General features: G+C 33.9%; 1 protein-coding gene and 1 long non-coding RNA gene across 3 annotated transcripts in view; both read left to right on the top strand.

The window, feature by feature from the left end:
* Window positions 1–17,132, top strand: part of LOC106880606 (glutamate receptor ionotropic, NMDA 3A) — an 851,602-nt gene that overhangs the window by 226,290 nt on the left and 608,180 nt on the right. The gene's annotated exons all lie outside the window — the stretch shown is intronic.
* LOC106878689 (uncharacterized) overlaps window positions 16,538–17,132 on the top strand; it is a 4,395-nt gene continuing 3,800 nt past the window's right edge. The window contains exon 1 of the long non-coding RNA XR_001410533.3: window positions 16,538–17,132. This exon is cut by the window's right edge and continues 202 nt beyond it. This is a non-coding gene — a long non-coding RNA (uncharacterized LOC106878689).

Here is a 17,132-nt window from a genome sequence, read left to right as displayed (position 1 = left end):
AGGCGAAAGAAAGGACTGGCGTAACTAAATAGGCCGCTGAAAACAGGAATATTCCTAAACCTAATTACTCATACCATAACCAAAGCCAAACATATTCTAATCTCCACTTTACGAAGAACAGCTCCCACTGAGAATGAAAACTAAAATACAAATATGAATATCACATTCATAGTCACTCTCAATCCTGGGAACCACAACATCTTACATTCAGCAAAACGATACCTCTCAATTCTTCATCAATTCTCGGATATCTGACAAATAATCAAAGAATCACAAATCATCAAATGCCAGAGCCAAGCACTAAATATGAAAGGACACCTAGCACAGGCGATATTCACACCAACAGAAGAAATAATGCAGGTAACCGTCGTCATAAGGTATGTAAATTAATTGAGCCAGACACACGAACAAAATTCAAGAATGAGATGGCATTGAAAGTGAATATAAACATAAATAGCAAAGCAAAAACTCTCATCAACTGCATCACACGCCCCACAATTCAATGAGAATTATATTGGCGAAACAAGATCAAAATTAACCTTATGAGTTTGTACAAGCAACAAATTAAGGAATTATCTCTTAGAAATGTTCCACACTTTTGTGCTCCCCACCAAAAAAAAAAAAAAAAAAAATGAAAATATTAACTTTTTACGAAATAAAACACGAAATTGATCAGCGACTAAAGGCAAAAGCAAGATATTTTATAAGAATTCTATATCCGGAACTAAACCGGAAATAGTCTACACCATTTCTAAAAACAAGTTGGTCCATACAGATTAGTCTAGAACTCGTTTTGATTGAAAACTTCGAAATTCACGGTATGCGAAGATTATTATTATTATTATTATTATTATTATTATTATTATTATTATTATTATTATTATTATTATTATTATTATTAATAATAATAATAATAATAATAATAATAATAATAATTCTTTCTACTATAGGCATAAGGCAAGGCCTTGAATTTGTAGGGCGGGGCATAGTTAAATCGACCCCAGTACTTGACTGCTACTGAATTTATATAAAAATAACTATACTAATAATGTACATTATTTACATTATTTACATTTGACGGATATTTGTCCTCATCTTGTTTGTTGCTAACACAACGTTTCGGCTGATATACTCTCCAGCCTTCATCAGGTGTGTTGGGAAAATTTCGAACCAGGGTTCTCATTCTTAAGGTATTTTTCGATGTTATTACGCCATATGATCACGGACATATGGCGTAGTGGTTAAGAACGCAGGCTACTAGCCCCAAGATTCCAAGTTCGACACCAAGCAGTGACCTGAATAATTATACTAGTAATAATAATAATAATAATAATAATAATAATAATAATAATAATAATAATAATAATAACAACAACATCGATAAATACCTTAGGAATGAAAACCCGGGTTCGAAATTTTCCCAAGACACTTGATGAAGGCTGTAGGGTATATCAGCCGAAACGTTGTGTTAACAACAAAGAAAATGAGATCAAATACCCGTCAAATGTAAATAATGTAAATAATTCCTCATCTCTTAAATATAGAACTGTTTAATAATAATGGTTTCAAACTTTGACTCAAGGCCAGCAATATCGGGATGGGGGTAAGTCAATTACATCGTCAACAATGCTCAAGTAGTACTTATTTTATCGACAGAAAAAGGACAAAATGCAAGGTCTAGTCTGGAGGCATTTGAACTCAGAACGTAAAGTCGGAAGAAATACTGCTATGCATTTTGTTCAGCGTGTTGACTATTCTACTTACTCACCGCTTAAATAATAGATGTAATATATTCATGTCATTGTATAGGAAACTAAGTAAAAAGGTGTTTTTTTCTTACTTTTAAACCATTGCAAATTCTTGCTGAAGCTATAGCAGATCTCCGTATTAACTGAATTACTTTCCCATATTGTGATATATTAAACATTTAGTGGCTTAAATATACAAAGAAATATTCCTCGTTTTTATTACATTCAATCTGATATATAAAACACTCAATATTTACATGATACAAACACTGCTTAGTATTAAAATCACCACTTCAGTAGCAGTAAAGACACAGGAAAATCAGTTTGGAATATTTTATTAGCTTGACTTTTCCTAAGACTGAATTATATTTTGATACAAAACAGATCAACTGAACAGATTATTTAAGTAATTTTACGAATGTGTGAAGTTCTTGATGACAGTTTTACGTCTTGTTTCTTTCCTTTCTATTTTACAACCGTTGCGGACATTCGATAGTAAATATTTGATTCATACTACTGACGTTTGAACAGAAAATTTTTCGAGCAACAGGTTTTCTGTTCTTACGTACCTCGTTTATTATTGCTGCTAATGATATTTGACGACAAAACTTCATATATATATATATATATATATATATATATATTCTATTCTTATGAAAAATAGACGAGTATTACTTCAGATGAGGCGATAAATGATATTTCATAACGTACTTAGTAAAATTACGATGAACAAAACTTTTTTACAGAATATATTGCAAGCAACTTCGTAAGAGAAACATATTTTACCTAGTCAGTTTCTTGATGTCTTTGAATTACTATTTAAATGCAATCAAATATTGGTGAATATTTCGACACTTTGGCTTGACTACAAATAACGAAAACCATTTACATCGAAAGTTTTAATAATCGAGTAAATAATATTTCAGTGTACAAGACATAATAAATAGGTTCATATTCACGGTAAAAGATTTATTTTGTAACTCAACAATATACTTCATTCTAAATTTTCTCAACCTTCCAAAAACAAAACAAAAAATAGTAAATGGATACTGAATTTCAAATTCATTTTCAAAGGGAGTGACATAAGAGAAGGGAAGAACAATGTGCGTTAAGTTGTGTTATAATTTTAGTTATATTGAATGCTGTCTTTGAATTTTTTTTGAAAGAATGTGCTACTGCTGTCTAATACCAACTTAAGGCATAAACACTTTAATCAATTCTCTGAGATGCTTTGATGCCTTTGGGATTTCATGACGTAATTCAAATTGGAGTCAACCGAATATCTATCTGTCTCTTGTTCTAAGATTTTAAATCTGTATCTGCTTCAGATACAGAATGTTATATTTTTGTCCTATAAGTGATCTTTTGAATAGACTTGAGACATGCTTGGCATTTACTTTATAGAACGCAAATGCTAATGTATATATGTTATAGTTGTGTGTGTAGAAGAAACAGTGAAGTACTTTATTTGCTCCATCCACTTGCCGGGTGTGGTGGCTACAATGTTGGTAAAATGGCCCTGCTATTCTGCAAAGATTTACTATATCAGGTTTCTTTTTTATAACGAGATATTACATTATTTATGTAGTTATTGCTACCATACCTAATGCAATTAAGAAAAAAAATGCTTATATTGAGAAGGAAAAGTATTAACTTAGTGAATAATGTTCTAATCTGACTTCGGTACAAAGGGGTGAGAACATAATATTCAACAAAGCATAAGTTTATCTAAACTTAGTAGATTAATAATTACTGTGTCGATCTGTAGTAAGTAATGTACACAAGGGCCTACAATTAGCAAGAAGACTGAGGGTAATTTCTCAGCGACTGCAGCTGCATGAATAGTAGTGGTTACGTTATTGCTATCATACCTAATATAGTGAAAAAAAAAAGAACACAAGAAAGCATCATATTAATTCATAACACTTCCGCAGTGCGGATGAAAATATTAGTTTTGTGTGTGGCCTAATATATTTTTGATATGTGAACTGAGATGCTTTGATGCCTTTGGGATTTCATGACGTAATTCAAATTGGAGTCAACCGAATATCTATCTGTCCCTTGTTCTAAGATTTTAAATCTGTATCTGCTTCAGATACAGAATGTTACATTTTTGTTCTATAAGTGATCTTTTGAATAGACTTGAGATATGCTTGGCATTTACCTTATAGAACGCAAAACATGACAGGAAAAGTCAATAATGTAAGATATTTCATGCGGAACTCAGTCATTCTTGATAGCTAATCGCTCGCCTTGATTCTAATCGATTGTTTCATATTAATGAAACATGTTAGCTTATAGAGAAAAGAAGAATCAAAACAGTTTGCCTTTTTGTGTTCCTCAAAGGCTAATGGCAATGTCTGTGAAATGAACTCCTGTCATAACAAGAACTGAAATTGTGAAGATATGATTTAATATGCCCAGAGCAATCATTTTACGTTAACGTATTAACTACGTTTTTACTGACTTCGTATTGATTTCTTTAGAATTGGCTCAAGGCATATATATTTTGAGACGTAGGCTTTACAGTCGACATTATATTACTTGAAGGTGCTTTATATTATCAAGAATCAACATTAACAATGACTCCAGCAAAAGTTCAACACAGGAAGTAGGTTGGCGAGACAAAATACTGTTAGTCATTGATATATGAAAGAGGAATCGGATTAGATATTTCGCTTTTTCAATAGGAAGGTAAAAATTTATGATAGTATATTAATTAAATTAGCTGGAGTAATTTAATAGCTTTTACTGAGATCTTCTGCTTCACCTACCTGTTGAAAATCCCACTATAATAACAACCATTTCTCATTGCCTTTATATTTATTGAAGTAGCTGTGTGGAACTTCTCCTCAACAATTTTATCACTCCAAAATTCCATTTAGTTTAAAGACTAATCTTGTGACAAGGTTTATCGTTCACAAACGAGAAATGTTGTTCAACTATCATTTATATAAATTTAAGCAGATCTATAACATATGGTATCTATCAAATAGATCTCCACAATAAAGCAAAATCTCCGATTGTAAGACGATAAATACGTTTTGTAAAATTTGACTTGGCAATTTCTATCAGATCTACCTATTGGACTAGCTTCTTTTCGATATCTTTTCTGAAATGTTTTGTAGCGGAATTCCTTTTTGTTCTCTATCATTGTTTTGATCTATGAAGGTTATTTATACACTGTATTTCTTATTTAGTGATCTTATCCGGGGGCTGTTCAACAACACTGAAACTGTTTCAATGAATTTTTTGTCCTACCTTCATACTTATCAAATTCCGTAGAGAATCTCTTGGTAAATATACAAAGCCATCGTCGATATCAAAATCAATACAATGTTTGTTTCACACACACACACACACACACACACACACACACACACACACACACACACACCCACCCACACACACACACACACACACACACACACACACACACACACTCACACACACACATACACACACACACACACATCAAGAAACGCTACTCATGCGCTACTCATATCAAGAAATGCTCATCGCGTATTCACTTATACATCTGCGTATGTAAGGTTATATTTGGAATGCGTGTGAATAACATACATATGTCTAATAGCAACATTCATATAAGTAATCTTGATTTTGTCATATCGATTATAAAAGTATCAGCGTTTTGGCATTTTATTTTTTATATAAGTGTATTCAAAGAAGAATCATGATTTCCTTCCCATCATTCCTCTTATAGTTAAGTTGACCCGCGATACAGACATTTAAATTGGAAAATGGCGTAGCAACTATTTTTGGATCATCTAAGGAAAAGGTTTGTGGGTATTTGCCTCATGGAAAACAAACAGTCGTAGGAAAGTTATTTTCTCCTAATTAAATGTCCATTAATGATCACAGAGTTACCCCGTAATAAAGCAATTCTTATTATGATATTTTTCAAATTTCTCGTCTGGTTTAATGAACGAATGCCCTTCAGTGGAATATGAAATTATCCATTTTGCGGAAATACGGGGATTATTTTGAAATATATGGATAAAATTTCCTTTATAATTTTCTTTCTCAGAAATCTTGATCTTACTCGTGAAAATTATATAGGATGAATATCACCAAAATATTTTCCACTAATAATGTTCTTTAAAGACATTAAATAATAGAAGGCTGCAAGTATATCGTTGGCTTGTTGAAGGGAAGTAATTGATTAGAGCAGAGATGTAGAGATCGATTCAGCTTTGTAGAAGTATGAATAGAATGAATAATTCCGAAAACATTTTGTTCATCTTTTAACAAGTAATGACAGAGACTTCGAATTTTCTGCCTGCTCGCCTTCGTCCAACTGTAGTACTCCAGGGTTCTTATTATTATAGTTCCTAGACGGAAACATATGAAATATTAATTGGGCTTCACATACGTACGCCTGTGAAATATATGTGTAAGTAAAGTGATAGATTGTATTTATGTACATATATATATGTGTCTATATGTATGTTTGCTTGTGCACTCGGCAAACATTGACATTGAGGAATCAAAGAATGTAAATAATAATATGTAAAATTTGAAAACATTTGCATCAAACCCATAGATATAACCACTTATTTACAAAACCATTTTAAGAATTCGGAAATTTAAAGCATTTCAACTAATTTATGATCGATAATATTCGACAATGTTTTAGCGAACATGGTTTAAATGTACATCGAAAGTAAGACCAAAAGTTCTACAACTCTTCATTAACTAATCAATTCTGCAGACACATTAACTCCACTTATATGTTGGTCCACATCCTACTCCTAAAGCTATTGTTGCACATTTTAATGGGACAGTATATTTGCATTATTTCATTGTATAACACGACAGAATAAAAATTAGTGACATAGAAACAAGAATAACGGTGTTCCTTTAGCGTACTATCTACCGCAGTATCTGTGGATCTACGCTGTAAAATGACGTAATCTGGTAAGATCCCACCTAGTTTTGTGACCTTTGTTGGTATGAACTTATTACTTTTTTTTTTACCCTTTTGACTTGAGCACTCACGAATACTATAGTGACACTAAGAGTGACACTTCTAGTATGGTAACTGACCGGTATAAAATGTGCCGAGAGGTGTATGGAACCATCGATTTTAATTGTTAAGGGGGTAAGGTGTTAGGAGCATACGATAACCCGATTCTGAATGAGGAAACAATATTTGCCATTCGACGAAGTTACAATTATGGGTGCAAGTTAAATAACAACAATTCTCCTCTCTCTGAAGGTAGTGACTCAAAGACACATGCAACAGGAACCATGGACGCACAACTAATGATCCTTGGGTCTTTGGTCCCTAACAAGGCGTGACAGCTTGACAGATAGACTTCATAATCAATATTTGAGTAAGAAAAGGTCAAGTGATTCATTCGTATGAATAAGTAGCATACAGTAGTCTAAATGGATCGAACACATACATATACACATGTCTATGTACGCATGCGTGTGTTCACGCGCGCGCGCATGTATGTGTGTATGTATTCAGGTATGTATGTATGTATATATATATATATATATATATATATATATATATATATATATATATGCATACACACGTACACACACACACATATAGGTGTGTTTGTGAATATGTATGTATTTATGTATGTGTATCTATAACCCCAATTTAGCAGCTTATGAAGATGTCTTTATCACGTCCTGCAGAGTGTAAGAAATAACAACTTAATCGCTTTCACATTTTTTCAAGAATAGAAGCAAATATTGATCAACGTCATCTTATGCACCTAATAACTGTATTACATGAAAAAATGCGAGCATGAAGTCATATTCTTAAGATTATAAATATGGCAAAGTACAGGACAAGTTATTGCACCTGTAATAGTCTAGGATAAGCTATTACTTCTAGTAAAGTAAAGAATAAGAAACTTTTTACTTAAAATATTGCAGCAAAGAATGCCAATTCTTCTAATTTATCACTCTTTACAGTTATCATCATTTAAATTTATTGTACACAACCTTTCAGCTAATTTGTAAGTTTGTCTAATTAATCACTTCTTTCTGTATTTAAGATAGTAAAGTAACCAAATTCTACCTAAATAAGTATAGTGTTATTTGTAAACTATAATATAATAATTTTAATATTCAAATTTTAATTTTAGCTGCAATATTTTAAGTAGTAAGTTTATTATTCTTTACTGTACTAGAAGTAATAGCTTGTCCTATACTTTTACAGGTGTAATAACTTGTCCTGTGCTTTTCCAGGTTTATATATAACCTTAAGAATATGACTTTTCATGCTCGCAATTTTCCATCTAAGCCATGATTTTCCCAGGAATTGCTGTTATAAGATAATTAACATTGTGTCAATAATATAAGATTTTACCTTATAAACTACTGAAAGATAATATTTAAATTTTTCCATTTAAGTGATAATATTTCAATTCTTTTCGTGTTTAATTCAAACGTATGTTGTGATTGATTTATTTGATATTACCCATCCATACCAAATTAATAGCAGGGATTTTACCATGTTGTTGGTTGCACCATGGCTTACCAAAAGTAACAAACAACAAGACCCCAAAAACATCAGTTGCCAGACTCACCTTAAGTAACCTAATTTTGCAATATTAGGCGATCACTTACACGCAAAAAGTAAAAGTTTTTTCTTAGTGAAAATCGTGCAGGTGTTAATATAGAAATTGACCATAATGGTGTTGTTATTTAGCCTCAAATAAACCCCGATACTGCAAACGTATCATCAAAGACATTCCAGCCTTCAGCAAACTGTCTTTTTAGGGATAATCTAGGACATTATATACAATGGGTGTGTTATTTAGGTAGGGAGATATTTTGGCCCCTATTTTTAGCGTGTTGAGCGACCAAGTAGAGGTTCTTTCATTGGTTAGATTGCGCGATGAGATTTTTTTTACACATATATGTAATATGTATATATATCATCAACAGTTAGAGAGTAAGTAAAAAGCTGAGAGTTTCATGTATTGACACTTATCAAACACGAATTTGTCTACTGTCACTCTGTAACGTCTGACGGAATAACTTCTGAAATACAAAATTTTGTCAAAAACGTTAAGATAAACCCTGTTCTATGTGACACATTCCACCCGTATCGGAAGTTTAAAAGTGTTTACTTAGAAAAAAAAAATTAAATAATCTGTATGTCTTGGTCGACCTCGGCGAAATTTGAACTCGAAAACGTAACAACGGACGAAATATCGTTAAGCATTCCGCCCGGCGCGTTAACGTTTTTGCTAAGTTACTGCCTTAGAAAGCAAACATTCATTTTAGAAGTATATTCTTTATTCTTATTGCTGAAGCGTTTCTCCCTTACTTCCTTCATTACTGACATGGAATTTTACCTCATAACTCTCTTTCTACTAATTTTTCTTCAATGCGACTAGCGATTCTGATTTCTTCATGCATTTTCCTATCATTTAAGCCTAAGAAAATATACTTTTAATTTACAACTAAGATATTTGTGTTAATTGAAGATGAATATTCTGCCTTACCACAGATATTTTGATGTAATTTTGTTTTCTACTGAACCAAATTTCAATCTATTTATGCCAAAGTGTAGCTGAGGAGGTGTCCTCTTTAAAACTATTGACAGTTTGCAATTTAGTTGAGAACTGAATTAGTGGTGAAGCTTGGAAGCTGCTGTGATTTACGAAATGGTGGACTTAAGAATATAGTCAAACACTACCGTGGTTGAATGATAAACAGTGAAATGGTCACCAATGGACTGCATTTGCTTTATGGATCTGATTGAGGACAGCTACCACGGGTTTTAACAAACAACATCAGTACCCAGGCCAAGAAACAGCTGTTTTTTAATTGTGTGAACTTGAGAACTGAGAAAATAATTGGGATTTTAGTTATATTGAGAAGAAAATATATTCTAAATGTAGGTAACCATTTAAATAACGATGTATTGATGTGTTGTATAAGTTGACCGATAGATTGCAATTAGCATATATCTACATAATTAGATTCAATCATAAAGCATTATAAATATATTTACCATACGAGCGTTAGAGTTGATATTTATTCATTATAACTATGGCGTGTTATTAAATAAGAATTAATTAAAGATTTGTATTTTAATATTTCAATATATTTTAGAAATCTAGTCAGCCGTTATTCGGAGTTGCTATAGCCTCTTTCAGTTTCACTTTCACAGATTCGGTGTTATCAGAATATTGAGAATTCATGAAACTAATTAGAATCACCTCATAGGCTTTAATCACAATTTTAAGACCAACGTGTCTTAAAATTAATTAAGCAGTAACTTGTTTTATTTCATCATGCATAATACAGTAATATTTTTGTTTTATTTAAATTTCATTTATATTCAAGATTCTTTTTAAAAATCGGCATTTCGTCTAATTGATCTCAAACATAAAGGGTTCGAAGCTATGCTTTATACATCCAGTTGCATAAACATCGACTTATTGCTGGCAGAGTCAATACACAATTAGGCTATCTCATTGAAGAATCTATAACCGATATCCATATATCAGCTCTGCACTGCGTGCAGATATAAGCTTTGTTACAGGTTTACTTTAAATAAAACTAAAGAAGAGAACATAAAAACACATTTTATAGTCTCTGCATGTAATAGTCTCTCTATTTAGTAGTCTCTCTCCATGTGGTAGCCTCTTCATGCAGTCGTCTTACTCCATACAGTAGTCTTTCCACCTAGTAATCTTTATATAATAATCTCTCTCCATACAGTTGTAGCCCCTCGCCATAGAGTTGACTGTCCCTGTAGTTGTCTCTCCATGTATTATTTTCTCTCACACTGTAGTAGTTACTCTCCCTCTTTCTTTTTGTCTCTCTCTCAAGTAGTGTCGTTTTCTCTAGCAGTCTCTTTCTACTAGTCTCTCTCTCCCTCTTTCTGTTGTAGTCTCTCTGTGTTGAGGAGATTTCTCCTTGAAGTAGTCCCGCCATTTAGTATTCTCTCCATAGAATAGTCTCATTTACTAAGTCATCAAAAATCGTTTTAGACTCGAAAACAGTTTCCCGTTTATTTCAACCTGAATAAAATACGAGCGTTCAACATATATTGTTAGCATGTATTCAGTGCTCCAACATAAACTTAGCAGCGAGATACTTTATTTTATTTACCCCGGAATAATGGAAGGCGAACTTGCCCTCAGTAGGATATGAATTCAAGAAGTAATAAGCTGTAATAAAGATCGAAAAGCATTCAGTCCGACGTCCATGCACTGTAAATATTGATTTCAAATTTTGGCACATGTGTAGCAATACTGGGGGAGGGCATAAGTCGATTACATCGATTCCAGTGTTCAGCTGTTACTTATTTTATCGAACCCGAAAGGATGAAAGAATGAAAGATGAAGTCAACATCGGTGGCATTTGAACCTAGAACGCAGAGACGGTCGAAATGCCAGTAGGCATTTTGCCCAGCTCGCTAACGGCTCTGTCAGTTCGCCGGCTTAAATACACTGTAAATATTGACCTTGAGACTTACCGAATATTTCAACAAAATATATTACTACTGAAAACTATATACTTATCCAACTTTGTATGACAACGTACATTTTTAACTATTAAAGTATTATGATTATACCTAGCATAAATCCTGTTTCAACTGCAACATCTGTTACTTGGATGACTGTGACGTACTTCACTTTAGGGCAAGCCTTCAGTCCATATTCCCCAACGGCTCATCTATTATACGTGTATCTTGTTTACTGATTTATAAATATTTAATTTCAACAGCAATTTCTTTGGTCTCAGTACACCAGAAGGCGATTGCAAAGATATTTGTACTTCCACACTTTTCACTAATACACAAAATGCGCATTCTACAAGTTTTGAAATATTTTCATGAGAGTTATTTATGTATTTGAAAGAAGTAAAAAAAAAAAAAACTCTAATCTCTTTCAAAGTAGGATCCTCTGACGTCAGTGGACTTTTAGTGCTCCAGTCAATTCGTCAAGATCCCATGGAAGTCTTACAAAGTAGAGCTGTCAAGGACTCATGTCACAAGCTCCTTCATCTTCTCCTTTAGCTCGGGAATCAAGTAAAAGTCAAAGGAACGAAGGACTGGTCTAAAACTACTCTGAACTATGTTTAAATTGTCAAGTCCTACTTTGGACACTACGTATTTCTTCAACGAACTGGTAAGGATTAATATCCTTGATTGAGGATATTCTCTATTTATTGCCATCTCTTCCAGGACGCAATAGTTAGCTTACGTGGAAATCTTCTGTCATTAACATATGCATAGCTATTCTGAAAACGGCTGTAGGAGACATGACGTATTTACTAATTCTATATTATGTTTAAATTATAAATTAAATCTTCTAATCTGACACCACGTTTTGATTGCCTAGTCTTTTTTTGCACCCCCGCCTCACAAAATATAATTAAAATTCGGCTGAATTAGGTACTTAAATTGAGGCACTTTTTAAGTCGATCTAATTTGCACACTCAAACAATATCAGGTAAATATCAAACACTGTACAGAAGTGTTTGCACTCGATATTCATGCAATGTATGCAGATAACACGACCCAGCTTAGTGAAGAGATCCGTTCTTAGTTGTTCGGACATGTACTTTATATAAAAATACAAAAATACATTCTATAAAATTTCCGAAGTGCAGATTCCAGAGTAGGTGAATAAAATATAAATTAGTAACAAAGATGTACAGGTGTCAGTTCATTACGGCTGTTTCGAGCGATTCCTTTCATTGATTAATGAAAATATATCATTGCAAAGAAACCGTTTTCGTCAGATGACTGCATAGACTTCACACATAAAGGACAAAGATTCTGTCAAAGATATAACAGCAGAGTCAATGTAAATATTTGAACTCAGTTGGTGATATAAATATGTTAAAACAGTTGGTTTGTCGTGTGTGTGAAGTCTATGCAATCATCTGACAAAAACGGTTTCTTTGCAATGATGAAATGTTTTCATTAATCAATTAAAGGAGTCGTTTGAAACGGCCGTAGCGAATTGACACCTGTACATCTTTGATAGTCATTTCTTTATATATATATAATTATAATATGTGTGTGTTTCTAATGCTTTTTTTTGTAACTGCGAAACTCGAATCAGATAAAGCTGTGCATAATAGCGTATAATTATTGTGTTAAAACACCCTTGGATGAAAATACGAAGACTCGAGCACATACCTTCTGTAAACATGATAGTCACTGTAACATGATACCATTGGACATTATGCATAACTCTATCTGCTTCTAATTTCACCGCTCCATGACATCAAAAATATGCACATCCACACGCACGCGTGCACACACACTTATTTATACAACATTAGAGTACATACATTCGCATCACGGCATTTTATTGTTCGCATGTATTTTTATTACTGTATTAAGTAACAAAGGGAGATGTGTTGCAGAAACAGTAGAACACTATCACTAGGTTTTAATTGTATATACCTTCCGGAGCCATCTTTCTCTTTTAGCTTTCTCAGATCGCCAAGTAGATATACCAGTAACATATGTACTTGACTGTACTTGCTCCTAGATATTAGCCTTGTACTAGAAATCGATGTATTAAAAACCAAATCATGCGATTACATACGCTTTAACTCTAGTTACGTATATGTGTACATCTAACATATAGCAGCTATATTGTAAAGACAGTCTTTCTAAATATATCAAATTCCAAGAGAAACTGATAATATATAAATCGTAGGTTCTTCTCCCGTAACAACCTTCAGGCTTAAAAGGAAAATAAAACTTTTATATTGATTTCTGCTTCATTTTTTAAAGAAATATATACACTTTTGAAATATTTACCTTCGACGAGAAATAGGTAATCTTAACCCTTTAACCGCTAACAGTATATACGCATCTCTCTCTCTCTCTCTCTCTCTCTCTCTCTCTCTCTCTCTCTCTCTCTCTCTCTGTGTGTCTGTCTGTCTGTCTGTCTGTCTGTCTGTCTGTCTGCCTGTGTGACTGTCTGTCTGTGTTTTCTGCGCCGAATCCTGTACTCTTCGTCCGTAGCAAATCGACGATCTCGTGAAGGATGTTTGAGCGGTCCATAGAGGTGAAAGTCGGAAGGGGCAAGATATGGAGTGTATGCCAGATTTGCAGCAATGCGAAATCCGATTTTTCAATTATTGCAGCGCTATGGGCGCCATATGTGTGCATGCATCATCGTACAATATAACACTTCATTTGACAAGAGGTCTCGGCACTTGGTGTAAATTACTGATTTCAGTTTGCTGGCCACATTTCACTGCAACCTACTGTGGTAATACTGAACTCCAGTCGATGTAATGTTCCAGTATGGACCCTTTTGCGTCTCCAAAATCTTCTCTTCAGTGGTGGAAGTCGATGGGCGTCCTGCTCTTTATTTGTATTTTACAATTGTATGGCCTTCTCTAAACGCTTTGGTCCACCCATACACACTTCTACTCGGTAGGGCTTTGCTTTCTATTGGCGGGGTTTCAGGAAAATCACTTTGTGTTGAAATTCCCCACTGTCTTGTTGGAATATGTATCGATGTTTTATGATTCCGATGAGTGAATCATCCGTTTTTGTGCGGTGCATCATGTCTATCTTGATGTCGAGTCTTTTGAAATTTGAAACTGTTTGTCCATACGGCTATTACTAAAGTATAAATACTATTTTTAAAGCAAAAACCAAAGAGGTGCTAGCGGCTTTCAGTTCACATTTTGGTACCATTTATACACTTCCGTATTTTTTTCTCCACATCTTCCCTTTCATGGTTTTACCCAATATCCTTCATTCTCTTCCAAGTCTTGTATGTGCTATATTGATTTAGCTCGTGGTCAATGTGTCAGAATCAAGATCTAGGTTTACATACTTGGTCAGTTTTCCTCTCTTAAATGTATCTTTTGCCGACTTATTCTGATACCATCGCTAAAGATCTTCACGATAGGCAATAGATTGTCCAGTTGATTTATCGTCCTTGGCAAACGTCTTGAGGTTATTAATATAGAACAAGATAGTTCACTTACCATCTTGCAAGTTGTAGTTATTCATACCGTTGTTCAGTTAGTTGTTGAGTCGTACTAGTGTAAAGCAGAAGAGCAGTGATGATGGTGAGACAGTGATGATGGTGAGACTCCGTGGAAGATATTGCTTCTTATATTGATTAGTCACAATTTTAGATAACCATCAACACGGTAGAGAATCAGCGTCATCTCCCAGGACCCAATGCTCGCGTGAAGAATTTGTCAGATGTTGGGCCGACTTAGGTGATCTTGGCCCTTTGCTATCCAAAAATGTGGAATGTTGTCAAATGCATTCTTGTATTCTATCAATGCAGTTGGCAGATTATTTTTCTTTGTTCTCATCTCTCGTAATATATTTTTATTGATGACTATCAGGCCTTTGCATCCATAGTTTCCTTTCTTACATCCTTTATGTTGTGCTGGTAGAAAGTCGAGCAACGTGTAGATGTTCGTTGTAATTATGACAGCGATAATCTTGTACGTTATTAATAGGAAGGTGGTGGGTCTGTAATTCTTCGTGTTCTGCATCACTTTTACATCTTAGAGCAAATGGCTGTCGTTCCCCATGTGTATAACTTTGGCATTTCGCATGATTCTTGATCATGGCATTGCAGATCTGTGTCAAATCCCTGTGTGTACTGACCAGGTTCTTGATACTGAAGTTGATTATTGTTGTTGCTGTATTTTTTGTGCTATGTCTTTTAAACACAAGAGTTATTTCTGAGCCTCTTGTAATCAATTCACTTTCTACTATTCGTACATTATTTTAGCGTTGTCTCACACCCTTCTAGTTTCATTCATCTGTCAGGTTCACCCGAATCCTAAACTAAATAAATGTTGGTCGCTGATGCTGTTGTTGCTGTTGTTGTTGTTGCTGTTTTCGTTGTTGTTAGTCCCACATCAGTCCTGGTGAAACGGACTAAAGATAAAAAAAATATTTCAGTTGTGCGCATGCCATTTTTAAAATTGAGATATACAATATAAAGAAAAGAAAAAAGAATCAGTAGGGTCTGGCTTGAGGGAAGGTATATGGCTGGTGCTTCTAGTAACTTGATCAACCACATAGACGCGCTGTGATTGGGCTTAAGGAAGGCACATACATGGGAGATGCTTGATGCTGATCCAGTATCGTTCACAATGTTTTTTTTAACAGAAATATTAGTCATATATTTTGTGCACTTGGAGTGCTTGTTATAAATCGAGTTTATTTCAGCTGAAGGCTGCAGTGCTATTTTTAATTTTAAACAATTACGCTTCTAAATTCCATTCAAAGTTTGTTTTTATGGTATAAATGTTTGTTTTTACTTTATTAAACCCTACATATATTTTAATAGCGAATTATTTAGTGGTACACACATACACGCACACACAAAAACGCTTACGCACACGCAAACGCTTGTACACACACAAACACACACACGCACACACAGAGATACAGACACAGACAGACAGGCACACACTCTCTTTCTCTCTCTCTCTCTCTCTCTCTCACACACACACACAGACACACACACACACACACACACTCATTCTTCTTTCTCCTAATATATTCCTGGGCTTCCGCATTCCCGTATGAATTGTTTAGATTTTTATCCATTGTCTCACATTTTAATATTTATGTTTACAAATTTACAAACGAACGTTTCTTCACTTCCTGTTAATGTTATGCTTTTAGTGAGAAATTACAATACGACAAAATAAACACGATGAAGTGGGTGAAAAAAAAAAAAGAAGAAATAATTTATACTAATAGTGATTGATCATTATAATTCATTTTCGATGTGAAATGCAAATATAATTGATAGAAGAACAACTATAAATATCTCAATTAATTTATTATTAATCCAATAAGTTATTTAGACACCATGTACAGATTCATTATCACGCATACACTCCTGCAGACAAACTGAAATCACTAACAATTTACGCATGAGTATCTGCACACTCTTACTGACATGAATTTATTGATTATGGAAATAAGCTTGCTGCCTACCAGGCGGGTTGGATAAATTATTGGATGTGCGGCGTGTTTAGTAGTTCAGCTTAGTCTTAATTCTAGAGGAAAGAGTAGCATAATAAAGATAGAGCAGCTGAAGTGACACAAGTGGCAGGTTTATTAGTCTGATAAGTGTTCCTATTGTACTTAAGTTGGTGGTGGTTGAGACTATGATTGAGGTGATATTAATACTGATGACAATGTGATGAATCTAAGTGATATTAGCGCTACTTACAGCGGTAGCAGCACTCTCTTAGCAGATGAAGAATAACGATTGTACAGCGCTGGTGACAATGACGATAGTGTAAGGAAATGAGTTGAGTTTGAATATTGTAAGAAGTAGCAACATTTTCATTATGGAGAAATTAGGCTTTTGCTAAAGCGAGCAATACACGAGAGTAGAAGATAGAAGG

The sequence above is a fragment of the Octopus bimaculoides genome, chromosome 13 (assembly GCF_046866305.1).
Source record: "Octopus bimaculoides isolate indiv1 chromosome 13, ASM4686630v1, whole genome shotgun sequence".
Lineage (NCBI taxonomy): Eukaryota > Metazoa > Mollusca > Cephalopoda > Octopoda > Octopodidae > Octopus > Octopus bimaculoides.
The sequence above is the reverse complement of the archived record's forward strand: the minus strand, read 5'-3'. Positions and strand labels throughout refer to the sequence as shown.